Source organism: Corapipo altera, unplaced genomic scaffold (assembly GCF_003945725.1).
Source record: "Corapipo altera isolate COAL_440 unplaced genomic scaffold, ASM394572v1 62, whole genome shotgun sequence".
NCBI lineage: Eukaryota > Metazoa > Chordata > Aves > Passeriformes > Pipridae > Corapipo > Corapipo altera.
In genome coordinates this window covers 1425015-1440239 of record NW_020884894.1, presented here as the reverse complement: position 1 = coordinate 1440239, position 15225 = coordinate 1425015, and the positions used below count along the sequence as shown (strand labels likewise).

The 15225-nt window shown below is 36.9% G+C and overlaps 1 long non-coding RNA gene across 2 annotated transcripts in view; it reads right to left on the bottom strand.

Moving 5' to 3' along the window:
• Positions 1-14255, bottom strand: part of LOC113948840 — a 55524-nt gene extending 41269 nt beyond the window's left edge. For both annotated transcript variants that reach the window (XR_003528253.1, XR_003528252.1), the window contains exons 1-2: positions 14209-14255; positions 9502-9596 (exon numbers count right to left, since the gene is read on the bottom strand). This is a non-coding gene — a long non-coding RNA (uncharacterized LOC113948840). The remainder of the gene's footprint in view (positions 1-9501; positions 9597-14208) is intronic.
• Between the last annotated feature and the right edge of the window lie 970 nt (positions 14256-15225).

Below are 15225 nucleotides of genomic sequence, written 5' to 3'. Positions count from 1 at the left end.
CTCTTCTATAAAGAATTTTGATTAACTTCCATTAAGTGACTAATTCCTCAGATGTTATATTTCTGAGTGGTTCCATTGATGTATGACAATTACACCAGCTGACAAACAGCCACTGCATTACAAAAGAAATCCATATTTTTAATGACTCCCTTGCTGTCCTCCATGTACGTGTGCATGGTATGACACACAGCTTTCTACCATCTGCACCTCTTCCTTTAGAGATACGCATTTTGTTTTATAAATTGCTTGGCTGTGAGGTATCTTGACATTTGACATAACAGCAGGGCTGGGGGGGAGTGTAAGTGCTGATCATTAGATTATTGTTGAAGTATTCTCTCCTTTCCTCCCCTGCTCCCTGTGTTCCCTGGAGACACAGGTGTTAATAAAATCAAACAAAATGAAAATGGGTAAATTATTGCAAGCTATGAACACCTACATTGTGCCATGCCTCACTAGTTTCCAATACCACCTCATTCTTGAGACAACCGAAGAAAAAGATGCAATTTCATTGTGTAGACTGGGTGGTATAAGGAAAGGACAAAAGAGACAAGATATTGCAATCCAAAGGTCAGTGACCCACTCCCTTGTATAATTATAGCATTTCATTTATATCCTACGAATCTGTCTTTGGATGGCTGATAGTAAATTAGTAGCTAAAAAAGGGCAATTTTGAAAATTCCTTAATAACTGGTAATTTAGTTCTAAACCTGGAGCATCATATAAGGAGATGAGCACAACTACTAGTGTGTAATTTCTTTTCTAAAAATAATTTTAAAAATACTCAAATACTTAGATCAGATCTAGATCTGTGTCTCACTGCTTTACTTCGGTAATCTTGAAAACGGATTTAATACTTATTCTAAACACCATGTAGATTTTGTAGAGCTTCAAGGGTCTGAACCATTCTTGAGTGTAATACACATCCAATTCCATCTTCCATGACAGATGCATTTTATACGTTTTTGAAATGTAAGCAGAATATTTTTGTGCTGCATTCTTCATTTCCCACAATCAAGCACATGCTAAGCTCTTCCAAGAAGGTTTCATGCAGTAACAAAAACTTTGTAAAAACATTAATGTTGGACTTTTTGCTAACACATATTAACATCTTATACCCAGATTTGATGGTGGCCCACCTTTAGTAAGGAGTGGAGACCATCATTTTAACAGCCTGCTAGCTGTTTTAATTGGAGTAGTATTGTACAGCTCTCTGCAGTTTCATCTGCTGTACAACCAGATGAGCACAATAACAAATAAATTCTAGATCTGTAGAACTGATCAAAGAATCCCTCAGTCTGTATTCATTCAGTCTATCATGCAATGCCAAGGACTTCCCAGGCTCACTCTCTTTGACACAGAAAAGTTTCACACTTAGATGCAAGGTACTAAAATGCCATAAATTATAAAATTTTATAAGAAACTGAATAGGAGACAATTTTCTCTAAAGAGCTGGTGGAACAGAACAAATCAAATGCTGCCTGTTAAGAATACTGGAAACTTAACTATTAAGGCCAGATACTGGAGAGAGCTACAATCCCTACAACTGCTGGCAGCCAGTCCCAGGTCACACCCATTTCATTTACATTCTAAATACTGACCAGAACTTTGAATTCAAGACTACAGCATCTTAGAAAGAACCCAGTAACTTTCCACTTGAAAAGCTGTCTAACTGTATTTATTTCAACTAGACCACAGTAATTAATATTTATGAGGATGAGTGAAAGAAGGATGCTCATAGCAAAAAGGGGATTATGAAAACGCAAGAATGTGTGAAGATGCCGATGGGATTGAACAAATGGCACCTGAGACATGCACACAGCAGCCCAAAAAGTGAGAAAAGAACAGGACAAGAGTATATATGTAGCTGCCTATATAGAGAGGTACAGCAATACCTCTTTTTGAGCTTTGTTCCACATGTAGTCCAGAAGCAGTTTTGGTACGAGTACCAAATACATTTACCACCACTTATTTAATGGGTTTATTTGACTGTTACAGACACCAGCATCTGAGACATCTCTGATTTCAGGCTAATCAAAGTAACAGTGGCTGGCACATGTTACGTTCTTCAGTGGTAAGTACTAGATCTGTTACGGGTTTTAAATGTGCATGTGTTGCATATTTCTGGATTTATATCTTACATGAATATGACCAATAAAAAGTGGACAGAAGAAGAGAGCTTCGGAAAGAGCTTTTCAACAGTATTTTCAGGTGGAAAAAAAAATGAAAAATAGGTGGGTTTGATCTGCAGAATGTGAAGTGTACAAAGTACAACAATTAAAACAGAAGGGTAGATACTCTGAGCTCATTAAAATTTCTTTTGAAGATGAAAGTCATTAGATTTCAATGAGACCTTGGAGCAGAAGCTCACATTGACATGAGAATATTTAACCTGTAGTCTACAGTGCTTCAAGCAACTGATAGTATGATAAATAATTGCTTGGCTGTAGTAACCACATAGAAGGAAAAAAAGGATTACCCTAATCAAATACAGTCAGCGTGGTGTTGCCTGTCTCTGCGCTCCACATTTCATTCTGAAAGTTTGCAGTTATAAAAACGGAAATCCTGAGTTCTTAAAGAGGAAATTGTAAAGGATTTATTTTCCTGCCACCTCCAAGAAAACTTTGATAACATTCAGGGTCAGTCCTTCAGCTGGCATGATCAGCATAGCTGTGTGGAAGCCAGTGGATCATTGCCAATTTATAACAGCTGAATGTCTGATCTTACTACAGGGACAACTTTATTTTACAATTTTTATCTCTACCCTTTTTTTTTTTTTTCCTCTTCTCTTTAAATTAGGGTCATTCATTAATAGTCAAATACAGTATTTGTTGTCAGGAATACCTGTTCCTTAATGTACAACACTCATTTTCATGTTAGTGAGTTGCACCGGTAATTAATTCTTGCTCGTATTTCAGTACCAAAGCAAAGCACACGCCAGGACCATACAGTGCCCTACAGGTATTTCTTTATGTTATATCTAGTAGACAAAGGGGAACTCCCTCCACTTGGGCTCAGAACTGAAAAAAAGCAAATACTGATCTTAACAGAGGACTAAAACATAGATAATAGATCCTCTTGAAAAGGCAGAACAAGCTTGTCTTAAGCAGCAATATGATGCTAAATAGTGCTTTACAATTAGTTTACTATGAAGAAATGAGAAGGATCAGAGAAGAGAAGACACTTGCACAAATAAAGGCTCCATGCCATAAGCCAGTGAGAAAACCAGGATTCTCTTGCAGGTTATCCCACTGGATGTACAGTGCCCATGCAGTAAGGGGTGAAAGCACAGTATGCCCTTTCTCACAGGAGAATATGGCATTTCCATAAGAAGCCATCTGTAAAGGCAGTGGGAAAAAAAACTTGAAAGCATTTCCTAGTCAATCTCTTTGCACTTTCCTAAACACCCAGATCCTGAATACACAGTGCTCAGGAATGTTGCACCAAGCCCTGATCCCTATATAAAATACTGCTATAGAAGAACCTACTTTTCTTTTTTAGCATATAGGTGCTCGCTGCATGAGTCAAGAGGATAAAATTAAGACAACGCTCTGCACTAAGAGATTGCCCCTGAAGGACTGTGCAGGCAGCTTTCATTTAATTTAGCACACACTACACAAATTTCATACCTTTCTAATCCTAGGCAGTGCTTCCTTGAGCCCAGAATTCTTTCTTTTAACAAAAAGATAAAACCTTTATGGTTTACTCTGAACCTGGTGTCAGCAAGCAGTGGCCTCAGTGGCTCAGTCCATAGTGAAAGAGTTCATGGGTACCACCACCCCAAAGCAGCCCCACTCACTCACCAGCCCACTGACACATCTCTCCACATCCCCGTGGCTCCTGAGCTGCATGCAGTCAGCAACCTTTTCTGACCAAACTCAAAAATGGCAGCTTCCTCAAATCAAGTTCCTGCTGTTTCACTTCACAGCTTTCCCTCATTAAGGTAACGAGACACAACTCCCAGGCTCTCCTTACTATTGTCCTGCCAGTATTGGTAGGGAATCAATTCCACTGTAGTTGTGTAATACACAAAAAACAAATTCTGAAGTCATGTAGGAAGGAAAAATGAAAACATCCTGCATATGTTGAAAAAAGCAGTTATTTTCTTCCATTTTTCCCCTATAAAGAAAATGCTGATTCTGTGAATCCTCTTAATTTTGACAACAATCTTCTTTGCCTTCTTTGTCAAAGTACATTTCTGACTGACCTGAGTTCCATAAACTGACCTGAGTTCTGTAAGTCCACAGAACAGCCAAGAAGCCTGCAGGTAAGCAATTGCTAGTGTGATGCTACACCAATGTCCACTCACTTCTAAAAAGAAAATAAAGAGGAAAAAAACCCCTGATCTATGACAAAAATATGTAAATAAAAACCTAGCTACCTTTAGCTAAAATAGCCCTAAAAACAATATCTCAAGAGATTATAGCTCTAGGGCTGGAAGAAAAGTCACTGAACAAAGATGGAGAGAGGATAGGGCAGTAGTCAGGAAAGAAGCCAAGTCAGAAATCAGAAGTCCTGTGGGAACCTGGCAGAGGCCATGCAGGCTGAGCTAATGCCATCACTGGGAAAAGGGAAATGCGGATGGTCTCCTTCAGTCAGCTTGTGCAATCTTCCAGAAAGATCTGATTAATTCAAGGAATGAAGTTGTAGCTGGTTTATTTCCCCCCTTAGTAATAACAGCTTTACTAAACTTCAGATTTATCTTTGACACAACAATAAAAACAAACCAAACCACCCAACCAGCCAAACACAAAACAACAAAAAACCACACACACACACCCTTCCCAAACTATCTCTTTAAAAAATAATCCATTTCAGTAAAATATCTCCCCAAATTCCAATATCAGCAGGGTTTGCTCCAAGAGAATAATTTAAAAGCCACGTTTACTCTTTAGGTAAGTGGTCGAATACCACTGAAATTGTGGTACTTGCAAATAAATTTTAAATTTAACCTCTCAGATGCACAACTGAGGCACACACGCCTGCCCCAGTAGTGCATGGTTACAGTGATGATCATTATAGGGGAGACATTTTTGTCTGTATACTACATATTACTTTCCAACTGCAGTATACTAAAAGAATGATTTGAACAATGAACTAAATAATTAGAGCTTGACAGAAAAGGCTCTGGAAAGTCAGTTTTTTATTTAAATGAGAATGGAATGTTTGGAAAAGATTATGAGAGATAACCTTCAAAACTACTCAGAGGATCCACCATCCCAGTAATTTGCTCCTTTGACTGGTAATGGAAACAACCATAGTTCCATTTCTTGCACGGGTATAACATGTTCTGTCTGCATTTCTCTTTCTCGGGTGACTGCCTGGACCACCACTGTCGTGTTTGGGCATATTTGTGTTGATGTGCTTTTCTAGACCTTTTACAAAATACTGATGAAAACACCCACTGAATTATGTTTTCCCACAAATCATTTGCAAGGGAAGGTGAACCCAAAAGTTAAGAATAGCCTATCACCCAAGAATGTACTCTGTTAACCAGTGATAACTGAGAGCTAAACTGTACAACCTTTCTGAAAAATTTGTTCTTATTGAATCCTGAGATTTCACCTTGATAAGCAGCAACTACCAAGCTACTATCTGTTCTGTTGCAAAGGAGGTATTTTGCTATTTTTTTTTTTCTGGACATTCCACTACTGGTGAAATCGAGAAAAGCTTGTTAGGAGCCTATATCACTGGAATATTCCCTATCTGCTCCTGTGTGAGTGGCAGTTTTGCACAGAAATACAAATTTATTTTGTTACATTTAGCTGCTGAAAAAATATTGGTGTACAAGATCTCGCATGGGAATTCCTTCTGTGATTGTTCTATGGTAAGAGTAGTAAAGACAAAGCCATGACAGTGGCTCACTATGATAAAACTTTGCCCCAGTCACAGGCAAAAGTTTGAGTTGAACCATGTGCTCCGCATTTGCAAACACTGTTAAAAACAGGTTTTATTAACAACAATAAAACCTCCCCAGAATTCAGAAAAAAACCCTCCTATTATAACTTTAAATAATTCAAGCAAATCAAACACTTTCCGGAATATATTCTGAGATAAGAATGTTTTCTAATTATTTGAGAAAGGAAGGGGGAAAAAAGGCTTAAATATTAGGGTGAACTTAGACAAAATCCTCCCGGTACATCAATGAGTAGCTGTCATTCTAAACACTGTACATTTAAGATCCCTACCTCAAAATATAGATACTTCTTTGCTGGTTTGTTACTGTGCAGCCCCACAACCAGACTATCTAGGACTAAATCTGAAAACAGAATTCAGGCACACTGTAGCATTTAATGTTTAGAAAACCCTTTGCCCTTGTAGTATTCGTAATCTTATTATGTTAAATTTAGCTGGTCGAATTCTGCTCTTACTTGTACTTCACATCTGTCAACTTAGAGTGTACAATGCATACATCAAGGCAGCATTTAGCTCAGCACAGGGAGAGATTTGATATTTGAAATACATTTTATCTTTTGAAAGGCATACTTTTCCCAATAATAAATGTTGAAACAAAGTTCCCCAGGGTCATGCAATCTGCGTTCTTTCCCACTCAGCTGAAGATGATATTAAGGAGCTAAAATGAGAGAAATATTGTCATTTGGTTATGTAGTGTAACGTGCTTGAACTCATTCTTCTGACACTTTGGACACTTTGTTTAACAAGGAAATCAACACGAGCACACGAGCTCCGAGTACTTGCAGGCTGAGAGCTCGTGACAAGACTGAATTGTCAGCTGAAGGCTGTGTGTGCCACCAGGCTGACAAACACTCCCTGCACCACGGGCCGGGAGAGGACCCGGTGCCTGGTGAAGGCAGACCTTTAGCAGCTGGTAAAACAGTAGCACTGCAGGCAGCTGCTGGCCTTATTTGTCAGACAACAGCTGCAGACATCAAAGAGAATAAAGAGAAAGAGGAAGGTGGAAAGACTGAGGTAAAAAAGGAATTCGGTCTACACTTTTTACGAAGTAGATAAGTTACTTTTTAATTATATAAACATATTCTAATATTACCAGTTTGCCTTTTATGAAGAAATATTAAAAATACTTACAAATATACACATAGAGCACTAAGTCCTCAAACAGTCTACCGGAGTCCCAGAGTTTAGAATTAGATGGTTGAGGCCAATATAATCCTTCCCATATACAAAGTTAGGGATATTATAGTTTGGTCTTCTGAAACTGTTCCAAACACTTCATAGTTTTAACAGCATTAGTTTGATATTTTCAATGCTATCAGTTAAAACACTGAGTTTTAAATTTTAAAATGAAATTTCACAGATAAAAACATTAGGATAGTTCTGTCAGCTATAATACTGGAATGCACATGCATACAACATCATAGAACGTCAAATTCAAACAGACCATTAGAAAATATCAGTTGGTGTATTCAATGGCTTGTTTTCCAACTTGATTCCCACAAGAATCTCAACAAAACATTGTCAGTCCTATTTTTTCCACATTGTATTTTTTCATTTCTAATTGTTTCTTATTCTTCACAGAAGCACTTTTAATTCAGCTAGCCAGTATAATACAGTATACATAATATTTTGCAAGAGGCAGCTTCTGCAACTGCCTTTATACCCTTAGGCTTTGTGACTTGACGTCATAATAGTCTTGATTTATTAGAAGATAAACCTTTCTCAATGTTTTTTCCTTTTAAATAGTGAACTGTAAATAACCTACCCAATATGAAAAATGCTAAATAGCTCCTTTGAAATTCTAATGGAGATTGTCTACAGTTATATCACCCACTGCAGAATCCTTGCTGCTGATGCTTTACCTGCACATGTGGAATGTATAGGAATGTAACCTGCACATGTGCACATATCTCTGAGTTGGTCTGCTGAGACACAGAAATTTGGGTTGGGTGCAGCCAGCACGTTCCAAAACATAAAGAGAGATTATTTTGCTGTTTTGGGGGCTTGTAGATTTTTACTTGAATTTTCAAGGTAAATATACATATAATACACACATAATTCAACCAACAGTGTCTTTGTCTTTTTCCTTATTGACAAATCTTGAATTATTTCAGTTCTGTGGTTTTGCTGGTCCAAGCTTCCCAACTGTCAAATCATCACTGAGGTAACCTTGCTGCAAAGTTTAGCTCCAGTCAGTCTTCATTTTCTATCAGCCACAGCATTTTCTGCCTATGTTTACACGTTGGTAGGTAAATGTCTTGGCACACCTTGATGTCAGCAGCCAAGCCCAGATGGAGAGAGGGCTGACTGGGCCATGCACCTTGATCCCTGTGTTTAGACCTCTAGCTCTGACCATACTAACTCAACTCCTAGACAACCATGCCTTCCTAATTACTCCACTGTTTTCCCTTCCCTACAGGCACCATCTCTAGCACGTTCTGCTACTGAGCAAGCTCAGCTCCATCGGCCTTTATTTATGTTATGGTCAAAACTTGTAGGGCTCAGAAGCTCTTTTCTCCCTAACAGCCTTAACCAAATCACTTTTCCGGACTTGCCATTCCTCAGAACCCTGCCAGGCTTTTCTATCACCAACCCACCATTTCCAGAATGCAGTTAAGTACTTATCACTTAAAATTTTATATGCTAATTGCTTAGTAATGAAAATTTTAATTGATCAGAGATTAAACTTTAACTGCTAAGTGACTGGCAGAGTTCTAGTCCATCATAATAATTAAAATTCACTCATATAACATTTTTAAATGTCCTTAGTATGAAAACGATTCTATACTCAAGTGTGTAAAGGCCTAGATATAAGGTAGTTGTTCAAGTTTTTCTAAGATTGAACACAAAAACATGTGACTGAATTAGCAATTGCTAATTTGGGATTAAGTAAAATCTCAGTGTTCATCTCAGAAATGTCTAAATCATTAAAAATCATATCCCCCATTCCTTTATTTCACCTGCTTGCATTCTCAGGTAAATTAATCCCTCTCAAAAATGTATTTCTCAAGAGAAAATACTCAGTTTGCTCTTAACCTGCTGTTCAGGATGGAGACTTGTGTTCTCACTTTGATAGGTTTACTATTGATTGCCAAAGCTACTGTGTAACCTGAGGAACTTTTCTCACCTTCTAAAACAGTATTCTGATCTAAATTTTCACAAATTCAGAGGAAATACTGCCAGAAATGAAGAAGCTAATTTCCTGTATATTCTGCTCTTTTACTGCAGGTGTTAATGGAGCTGAGTAGAGATGTTTAATACAATGTTACTTGTGAGACACTGGATTGTACAGGATAAGGAAAAGGAAAAAAAGGCAAACTGAATTCCTAAGATATCATTAACTAATCAACTAGAAATTGGATTGGACTGAATTCCTCTTTCTAGTTTTTAGAAATGCAGAAAAAACATCATGAAAACATGCAAGGCAAAGCACCAAGTCTATACTCCTTAGCATCTCTTAATTGTATTTAGTCCATGTTCAAAATCCCAACCCATTTCTTTAAGATCTCTTTCATGTCACAAGAGTTTTGCAGAGGGTTTGGACACTGTTCCCAAACACAGAACAAGCATGGTTTCTTTCGCTTTTACCTTCAGGGCCACAATATGAGAAGCTTCTGGCACTCTGATGTTCTGTCACTTTTTAATGCAAACTCTGGAAGTTCACGGACACAACGCTGCACAATCTGAGGAAGATAAATCACAGTTACTTCAAGCCAGCTGACAGCAGTTTAAGCAGCTGCAATCATCAACCACCAAGGGAGTTTCTTCTTTTATCTTACTAAATGCAAAAGTATACCAGGAACTGGTAATATCACTGGACTATCAGGAGTCCTGCTTTTACATAAATATCAGCAAGCGGTAAGTAAATTCTGTTGACGAAATGTAATAAAACAAAGACGGTTTCAAATATGACCATTCCCTGATGCATTCTGCAGCCCCGTCTTACTCACTTATTGCATGCTGCTGAGATTATAAGGTTTGCTTTTATCTGTCAGAAATCAATATTTCAAACATCGGATAAAAGAGGAAATTGAACTGGGAATAGGCTGAAGTGCTGTAAAAACTACAAAGCACAATTATCAAAAAGCACTTAAAGTACTTAATAGGACACACATATAAAAATGCTCAAATTAATGTCAGGGAACTATAATGAGAACTTTTTCTATGCTTTTTGATCCAAATGCAATGTAATTCGAGTGCAGCCTGGTCAGTCAATACAGTTTTCAATTTATATGAAACCCTAAGGATTTCTAGCAATCCATTTGCTAGAACTGAACCATTACATATGATTGGTTAATATTTCAATTTATTGAAAATACATTATTTTGTGTAAAGTGTTTAAGTTGTTGAGGTTTAATCATTACAAACAGTTATGATAAAAATAGATCTTTGGATAAACAAAGACCCCACAGTCAAGCTTTTAATAAATACTAGTATAACTAGAAAATTGGATTTTAAAAGGAATAGACATAAGGAAAAACTGCAGATATGGGGTGGTGAGATAAGAAGGAAATGTTGTATAGAATAGATCTTTATCAGCACACATTAAGCTGAGAAGGAACCTCTTTGAAAAATGTTGGAAACCATAGTTATTTTATGCAAAAAACCCCACTCTCACTATTAACTTTAGTACATTTCCCTTAGATTTATACATTCATTTATCATCTTTAATGCTATTGAGCTGGAGGTCTTTACAAAACTATGCTAGATCAGAAATCACTGTAAATGAGCGTGTACATATCTGTATGCACATAGCAGCATCCATGGAAAACACATCAAGTGACTTTAGAAAATTTGATATGAACTATGAAGAGCTGCAACACACAGAGGGGTTATAGCTGTGATTTGAGCAACCAAGATGCACCTTCACTAAATGGCTGTGTCAAATTGTATCACTCTCTACTAACCTACACCCCACCTTTTTAATAAGGAACAAGAAGGAACTCTTGGAAATCTTTGTGAAAAGTTATTAACATTTATACTTTACTTTTACACTTCAACCACAACACTTCTTTCATATGAAGGAACCTTAGCTTAATCACAATTAAAATGTGCTTGTTATTGGAAATACACCAAAATCCCTGAACTATGGATCAGACTTTTATTTCCACTAGCAGACAAACTGTTTCATTGGCCAAACACCTTCCCACCACCTTTTCTCATTACAGTTTTGAGCTTCATCCAGTACAACCTCTTGGTTAATATACATACTTCCTCTGTCATCCAGGCTAAGTCTTCTGTTGCTTCTTCCATTTTCAAGATGCAAAATTGAATTTCAGTCCCTAGAATCCTAATTTGGGTCATAATTCACCACTTTAAATTCATCCTCCCTATCCTTTACATTTTTTCTTATATCTTTTCTTTTCCTGCTTATCTCCTTATTCATCTGTCTTACTCCCACCCCCCAATATATCTACTTTCTAAATACTTGCTTTCCCTTTAATACTTGTAAGAAATTCCATGAGCTGCTAGGATTAAGTGCAGAAGTAAATGTAAAAAAAAGGTAATATTACATACAAACTACTATTTGTACCTTGTGTTTAACAGCAATTTAAACACATAAACAAAGAACGAAGTATGCACAAGTCATGCAAAAATAATGTATATGCATACATAAAAAGGAAAGTGAACAGAAAGCCAGAAACATATCCTTGAGTATATGGTTTGAAATATAACATATGTTTGCTATCTCCCAATGTGGCATTTATATTTTCACAGTTACATATTATATAAATCACGTAACTGCTGGTTACTCATGAAGCTGGATAAAGCCAAAGCAAAATGGACCAAACCCTGTAATCCAAACCCTGATATGCAACACAGAAGTTTTGTTTGAATAATAGAAATAAACACTGAGAGTTGGGACAAGTGTATCTGTATCATTTCAGACAGCTGTTGTTTAACCTGCTCCTGCAGATTTCCAAAGACAGAGACTTCTAAATTTCCCAGGCTATATATTTCAGTGCTTTATTATCTTACTATTATAAAAGTTGGGTTGTTTTGTGGGTTTTCTTAAGTCCAACCTAAATCTTTGCTACTATAATTGTAGTCCTACTTCTTGGCCTATTTCCTGTGATGAAGAAGAGGTTATAGTATTCCTTTTTGCAACAAATTTGACTATGTAAACACAGCCATCACACAGCTTCTTTCCAGCACACAGGTTCTGTGAATGGTACAATCAGGCTCTGATCTAGAAAGTTAATGACTTATGCAATTCTCCAAGTCAAGTAGCACAATAAACAGCCCAAATCTGTCTTCTAACAGTTCTGGTCTTGCATATGCTAAGCAAAATGTAACAATTTAATTGAGGGAACTGGGAAAGAAATCCCCTAAAAACAGAGTTTTCACATGTTAAAACAATGTTGACAAGACTAAAAATAAACAGATTGCTTCAGCTGGATTCTGCATTCACTTGAATGGTGTCTTGAGTTTTTGGATTTCCTGAACCAAGAGCGGTTTCCTAAATCAACAGAATCATAACAAAAAATACAACCTTTTCCAAATAGTACATATTTCCAAATAACAAAGTAATAAAAATATTTTGTTTTAAAAGACAGTCTGAGTAGAAAACATCCTATGATGTGGTAAGGCAATTGTAGTTACGGCACTCATAATTGCATAATGTACTTCACAGATGCTTCTTCTATTGCACCTTATTGTATTTTTTCCTTCAATTATTAAATTCAGAGGCTTAACCTCCAAAGAAAATGCACTTGTCTTTACATGCACTTGAATTGTTACTGCCATTTAGAACTAATCAATGTTTTCTTTAGTACCATAATAGCTTATTTGCAAAGCACCTCTTTAAGAAAATTTACATGGTATTCTGGAAGTAAACATGTTTCACATTCTAAGAAAAACTCTCAATAAAGAGAAAGAGGGTTTCGTTCTCATCTCAAAGTTCGGTGCAACTAAAGTGACTTCAAGAGCTTAAAAAATTGTGCACAAAGGGAGTTGCTACTAGATTATACCCCTCTGTTCATAAATAATACAAGGAAAAACCATGCATTGTACACAATCCTTCTATCCCTAGAGAAGTCCAGGAAATTAATTTTCAAGAGCTCAGCATATAAATATATGCTTTCATTGATGCTAAGAGGAAAACAAACACTTAAAATCTTATTATTAACCTGTGTTTAAATACACATTCCTGAAAAACTTTATATCACTCCTGACTTGGATGTTCAACTACATAAAACTCATAGGACACCAAGGTCTCACTGAGTGGTGGAAAGCCCAAGTAACTCCAGTAAAGTCAGTATATGCACTCTGAGTGCTGTTTGACACAAACAGGAATGTTCACACCACTTTCCTCTAGGAATATAAGGGAGGTTTTTAAATTAGTCTCTGTAGACCCCTTCAGAAGGAGGTCAGAGAAACAAAATTGAGTAATATGAGTACACCTAATGTCTCAGTATCTGCAGTTACTTAACAAAGAGAAGTTTTAATGAAGGATAAACAAAGTTTGCACAAAACTCACAGGCAGGATTTATGATTTCTAATGAAACATGTAAACCTCTACTGCTTTAATAAGTAGATCAACTGCAGTTCAAGCTATGCCTGTTCTTAAATACAAGTAAACCCATTGATTTTAGTAGGGTAGCAAGCCTATCACTGGGATGAAAGTTATAAAAACCAAGCTAATATGGAATATCATAATTGAACAATTTTATAGAAATTATATTAAATTGCTTATGCTCAGAACTGAGAACTTGAAACAGTTTGCCCCCTGTACCTTGTTTGGCTTTACTCTGATACCGTTCTGTTGTAGCTCTGCAGAATATTTGGTTCATTTGGGTGACACAGCCTTTTGCAGAATAACAGTTCTGTCTCAGTGACACCTTCTGCTTATGCTTTCAGAGTCTCTACCCCTGCTTTGAGCTAGGCATTGTTCTCAGTCGAATGTTACTAAAAATAGTAGTGGCAGCAGGTGATTTGCTTTCCAATTTTAGTTATGCAGAAGATGCAGTGAGGGGTTGCTCTTCAAAGCTTTGTAGCTTTGGAAATACATCTTAAAATTACACAAGAAGCTGAGTGCCTTAACCAGCAGAGCTGCAGCATAAACTGGGTAACTGCATGCATGGCTAAGTACAAACAGCAGCAGCAGAAGGTACAGGCCTTGTGGGCAAACACTGGTATTCCCTTCCCCCTCTACATACAGCATATTTTTAAAAATATGACTCTATTTCAAATATAATGAGCAAAATGGATGAATTTTAAAGCAAGGATGCAGATTTTAAACAACAAAGACAAGTTATTCACCTGACCAGACAGTTCACAGAGATAATTTCTCACCTCTGAAAATGTGGGGTTCAAAAATACATGTATTTGAAGATGAGTCTAGAAAGAAGAAACAGACGTTAAAAATTTGTAAAGTTGCAATTAATAAAATAAGCCGAGTTGAGGAACACAGAGGACCAAGCTTTGTCAAAAGGAAGAAACAGAATTATAATTGAAAGCATTGGATGCAGGGACTGCCACAAAGTAATGCGACAACCCATGCCAAAGCATTTGCCACCAATTTATTTGCTGCTGAAGACTGAACAGGCTGAAGTCTTGATCCTTTGCTAAATTACATGTTTCAGAATTAATCCTGTAGCCTGCAGCAGGTAGCAGATGCTTTAAAGGGTGACTTAGAGCAGACAGTCACCTATTACTGCTCATTATTTAATAGGACTGCTTTAACTCTACTGTAGTTGCCTCCATCGTTGGATACTTTCTCTTACAGGTTTGTATTTTCACAGATTTTTCCTGGGTTTCAGACTCACTTCCAGATTATTACATTGGCTGTAGTTGGCCCAGTGTATAACAAGCAGCAGCTGGGAGAAATTTCCTGTACAATTTGTCCTAGATGGGCTTTACCAAAAGCATGATTTTTTTCTTGTCATCTAGTTATGGTGAGATCGTAGCTGACAAATTTATGGATATGTTTTCAATATCCTTCACTGTCAGTTGTGTGCAGCACAGAAGGAAAATATGCAGCTTATAACCAAAAAAGCTGTTAAATTATATAACTAATTAGTATGTGATGAATTAGATAATTCTGTTTGCAAAGTTAAAACCATGTAAAAGTTGCAATGTAGGGCAATAGAGACTAGCAGAAAGGACAGAGATGACAAATCTTCTGTGTATTTGCTTATCTAGAATAGCCAAGAAATTACAGCATCAAGTGATCCAACAAATCTGAGGCAAAGCCTCATGCAATTAAAATTAATTTAATTTTTGCTGAGCTTCATTTCTCCTTTAATAAGATGAGAAAGTTTTTCTTTTTCAGTGATTCTCTGTTTCTGTGAATGTGATTTTCATTGGTTC